This window comes from Phodopus roborovskii, unplaced genomic scaffold (assembly GCF_943737965.1).
Source record: "Phodopus roborovskii unplaced genomic scaffold, PHOROB, whole genome shotgun sequence".
In the NCBI taxonomy this organism is placed as follows: Eukaryota; Metazoa; Chordata; class Mammalia; order Rodentia; family Cricetidae; genus Phodopus; species Phodopus roborovskii.
In genome coordinates, this window is record NW_026126598.1 from 10,245,082 (window position 1) to 10,250,566 (window position 5,485).

Consider the following 5,485-nt stretch of genomic DNA (forward strand, 5'->3'; position numbering starts at 1 on the left):
GCGCGCCGCCGCTTACGTCACGTCCCCGACGCGGCGCGCCGGGTGAAAAGGGGAAATGCTGCAGCGTGGCGCGGGAGGCGCGAGAGGCTGGTTTTGAAAAAATACTGTTTGGGTAGACGTTGTGGCGCACGATTTTAACCCCAGCACCCAGGATGCAGAGGCAGGAAGATCTCTGTGAGCTCGAGGCCAGCCGGGTTCATAAAAATTGTTCCAGTAGAGCTATGGAGACATATACACTATCTCAAAACGAAACGAAAAGCTGAGAGGTGGGTTGGTGGTGCACGCCTAGAATACCCTGCACTCGGGAGGCAGAGGTGGGCAGATCACAGAGTTCGAGGACAGCCAGGGATACACAGATGAGCCCTGTCTCAAAACACAAAAACAAACAAAAACAACACAACAAAAGCAACTAAGACAAAAACCCTTCCGACAGTCCACTTTGACACATGAGGGCGAGAAAGAACTGCTTTAGACGTCAAGGCACGGAGCCTGGAGTGTTGGCGCTTGCCTGTAATCCTGGCATTTGGAAGGTGAACGCAGTAGTAGGATTGTTCTAGGCCAACCTGGGCTACTTAGAGTGATCCCTGTCTCAAAAAAAAAAACAAAAGCCATCAACCAGAGTCTAGCCCTGGCTGCATAGTAAGACCCTATATGGAAGAAGTCAATGAGTCCTGGTGTGGAAGCACTCTGTTAATCCCAGCAAGGTTAGTCCAGTCTGGACAGCAAGTTCCAGACCAGCCAGAGCTACACAGTGAGATCCTGCCTCAAAATAAATAAATAAGTACATAAATTTGTTTTTTCATGTGCATGTGTGTTTTGCCTATATGTACGCTGGGATTAAGCCACCACATCTAACTTATTCTTTTGTGTATGTACGGGTGTATGCACATATATGTGTATAAGCATGTATGCATACATGTGCACATGTATGGAAGCCAGCAAGTGTCTTCCTCCATCACGCTCCATCTTTTTAAAAACTTACCTATTATGTATATAGTGTTCTTCTGCCTGCGTGCCAGAAGAGGGCACCAGATCTCATTACAGAGCCACCGTGTAGTTGCTGGGAATTGAACTCAGGACCTCTAAGAGCGTGGCCACTGCTCTTAACCTCTGGGCCATCTCTCCAGCCCCCTCTACATTTTTTGTTTGTTTGTTTTTTGAGGCAGGGTTCCTCACTGAACCCAGAGTTCACCATTTTGGCTAGGCTGGCTGGTTAAAAATACTCAAGAGCTTTTTGTGTCTACTTCAGTGCTGGGATAATAGGGGCTCACTGCTGTGCCCAGGTTTGTTTGTTTGTTTTTTGTTCAAGACAGGGTTTCTCTGTGTAGCCCTGACTATCCTGGAACTCGATTTGTAAACCAGGCTGGCCTCAAACTCACAGAGATTTGCCCACCTCTGCTTCCCGAGTGCTGAGATTAAAGGTTTGGGCCACCTCAGCTGGCTACTGTGCGCAGGTTTTACACTGATGCGGAGACCTAAACTTAGGTCATGCGCTTGGACAGCAAACACTGTACCAATGTGACTATCTTCCTAGCCACATTTGTTCTTTTTTTTGGTGGTAGTGGTGTTTTAAAGCTGTTTCTCCACAATCAAGAAGCAAGATAAAACCAGGCATGGAAAAAGACTCCATGGGCAGGAGAGAAAAGCAAGTGGTGTGGGGAAAGAGACAGGGTTAAGGTTCAAAGGTAATGCACATTGTTCGGTTTGTTAATGAATACTAGCTGAACTGGTAAATAACAATGAATAAGGTGGGCACTAGTTATAGTCAAGAGACAGGATGGGCCTCCTTAATCTGAGTTTTCCTAGTTTCTGAGGTGTATCCAATGGGGCTTTCTTGTGTAGCTGCCACTAGAGGGCAGCCCCAGGCCTGTCTGTAAAGGCACACACAGCCTTTACCTTGGTCTTGTGGAGTCATTGAAGCACTGGCTAAAGGACACATGACTACGCTACCCGAGGCTTCTATTTGTCCCTTGAAAACTGTGCTTAACAAAATAGCAAAGTGGATCAAGTCTTGCTTGGACCTCACAGCCTACTCCTTCAGTGGTTTTACCCCTTTTCTCCGCAGACAGTAGGTGGGGGGTGAACTTTCCTGAGTTCCACTGCAGCCTGGGTTACTTGAGACCCTGCTCAGTAGGTGCGCTGGTGTGTCAACTTGACACAAACCTAGACAAATCTGGGAAGAGAAACCTCAACTGGAAAAATTCATCCATCAGATTGAGGTGGTCCTTTGGGCAGATAGTCTCGAGGGCATATGAATAGCTAAGCAATATGGAGAGTGAGCCAATAAACAACTTTCGTGGTCTCTGCTTCAGTTTCTGCCTCCAGGTTCTTGCCCTAGCTCCCTTCAATGATGTGCTATGATTTGGAAGTGTAAGCCAAATAAACCCTTTTCTCCCCAAGTTGCTTTTGGTCATTTTTTTTTTTTTTTAAATCACAGCAACAGAAACCCAACCTAATAGGTAAGTCATTTGCTTCCCTTTAATCTGTAGGACCCACATTAAAGCTACGTGCAGCCAGGCATGGTGGTGAACGCCTTTAATCCTATTGTTCCGGAAGCAGAGGCAGGATGATCTCTGAGTTCGAGGCCAGTCTTATCAACATAGTGAGCTCCAGGACAGCCAGAACTATATCGACTGTCTCTCAATAATCAAGCAAGCAAGCGAGCAAACAAACAAATCCAGCTGTGTGAGACTGGAGACACAAAAATGAGGATCCAAGAGCCAGTGAGGGTGGCACAGAGAGTAAAGATGCTGGCTGCTAAGCCTAGCCAACTTAAAACAGATAAAAAAATAAAAGAGAGAGAGTGGAAGGTGCAGGAGGAATGATAGTGAAGGTTATCTTCCAACCACACACATATTACATGTGTGCACATAAATCCCTCATGCATTGTAGCTCCCCTATACATCCACACCCAAGAAAGGAAAGAAGGGAAGGAGGACAATGAGATGGCTCAAGGCACTTACTTTGAAGCCTGATGACCTGAGTTCCATCCCCAGAACCCACTTGGTGGAAAGAGAGAACTGATTCCTGCACGTTGTCCTCTGTCCACCACCTGCCTGCCCTTCATGGTGCATGCATGCACCATGCACAACACACATGTGCATGTGTTTGTTCACATACACACATATGCACAAACGGCCAAACATTTAAAAAGTGCTGGCAGTGGTGTCGCACACATTTGATCCCAGTACTCAGGAGGCAGAGGCAGGCGGATCTCTGTGAGTTTGAGGCCAGCCTGGTCTATTGAGAAAGTTCCAAGACAGGTTCCAAAGCTATATAGGGAAACCCTGTCTCGAAAAACAAACAGACAAACAAACCAACCAACAAATTAAAAAGGTGAAAGAAGTTTCAATTTGTATAAAGTTTGTAGACATTTCTAGCATGTTTCTCAGTATCCAGTCTTTACAGTCTGGTCCAACAATAATATTGTCCATGTCTTCAAAAAGGCCACAGACCAGAGAGAGAAGTCACATATGTGTCAGCGAGCTCAACCGATGGAAAGGAAAGCTTGTATAAGGCAGAGTGGAGATGCTGGGGAAATGGCCAGGAACCTGGCACTGGGCATGGATTTGCAGTGGTGACAATTAGGCTGGATCTTAAAAGAATCAGTGTTTTCAAGGTGAAGAAAGAAGCAGGACCAGGGAAATAAGGAGGCAGACTCTGGAGTGCTGCACACCCTGCCATCCCAGCAGGTCTGAGGTGAAGACATGAGGGTTAGAAGAAAAAAATAGACAGGGCTGGGTGGTGGTGGCACATTCTCTTAATCAGCCCTCAGAAGGCAGAGGCAGGAGTATCTCTGAGTTCAAGACCAATCTGGTCTATGCAGTGAGCTCCAGGATAGCTAGGATTACACAGAGAAACCCTGCTCCCCCCTCCCCAAAAAGTTCAAGGCTATCCTTGGGTATGTAGAGAGCTCAAGTGTTTTTTGTTTGTTTTGCTTCCTTCCTTCCTTCCTTCCTTTTTTTCTTTTCTTTTCTTTTTTTTTTTTTTTTTTTTTTTTTTTTGAGACAGGGTTTCTATGTATAACAACAATACTGGCTGTCCTGGAACTCGATTTATAGAACAGGCTGGCCTCTAGCTCATAGAGATCCCCCTGTGTGTGCCTAATGTTAAGCTACGTTCCAGTCCTGACTCTGACTCTTAACATGAAATCCGACTCCTGAATCCCATGGAGCACAGAGAGAGAATGCTGCCGCAAGTCACTGGTCTGAGTTAAAGGCAAAATTGCAGGGTGGAGGCTCAAGATGGCTCAGTTGGTAAAAGTGTGTACCATGTAAATCTGAGGACTTTGCTTGGATTTCCTAAGACCCAAACAAAGGTAGAAGGAGAGAACCAACTCCACAAAGCTATCCTCTGACACACACACACACACACTCTCTCACACACACACCTTGGCATGTACGCCTCCATACCTACATCATACACACACACACACCAATTAAAATAATATTTTGGGTTTTTTTTCAAGGCAAGCTCTTACAACATGGCTTTATCTTTCCTGGAACTTCCTATGTAGACCAGGCTTGCCCGGAACCTAGAGAGCTCTACCTGCCTCTGCCTCTGCCTCCCAAGTGCTGGAGTTAAAGGAGTGGGCAACTATGCCCAGTATAAATTTCTTTTTAAAAAAAGGATGCAGTTGTGTAATGCCCTTTTGTTGCAGACTTGCTGCTTCTCCCCACTTGCCTTGTGTGGTTGCTATGCTTCGTTTAGCCTCCTTCCACCCAGGGCTTCAAGGGGCAGCTGAAGGGAGCAGGCTGAGGTGGGGGGGGAGTAATGGGGAGAACCCAGGGCACCATGGTTCTCTCTAGGCTTCTCTTACTTTGTCTGGAGATGAGTGGGCAGACTTGGCTTTTAAATTCTTCAAGTTTTCTTTCTTTTTTCTTTTTAATGCTAGCTTTATTTATTTTATGTGTGGGTGTTTTTCCTGCCTGTATGTGTATGCCTGGTGCCAGTGGAGGTCGGAAGAAGACGCTGGATCTTCTGGAACTGGCGCTATGGATGGTTGTGAATTGCCTGCCATGTGGATGCTGGGAATCATGCCTGGGCCCGCTATAAGAATAGGCGTTATTAACTGCTGACCAGGCTGGCTTCAAACACAAGAGATCTGCCTCCCTCTGCCCCATGAGTGCTGGGACTAAAGGCGTGTGCCACCACTGCCTTTAATTCCAGTTTTTAATTTTTTTGAGACATGGTCTAGGGTAGCTCAGGGTAGCTACTGTGTAGCTGAGGTTACCCTGCATTTCTGATCTTCTGCTTCTACCTCCAAAGTACAAGGGTCCCAAGTATGCAGGCCACCACACCCCAGTTCCAGTTTGGTTATCTTCTGGGGACAGGCATCAAACACACTTGGAACTTTGTCACATAGGTTTGAATGTGATGGCTGCTCCTGCGTCCTCCAGTCTCCTGTTCTGAGCCATTGGCTACTTCAACACAGACAGGGCATGGCTTAGTGCACAGGGCAGTCTTCCCTCCTCCTGTTCCCACA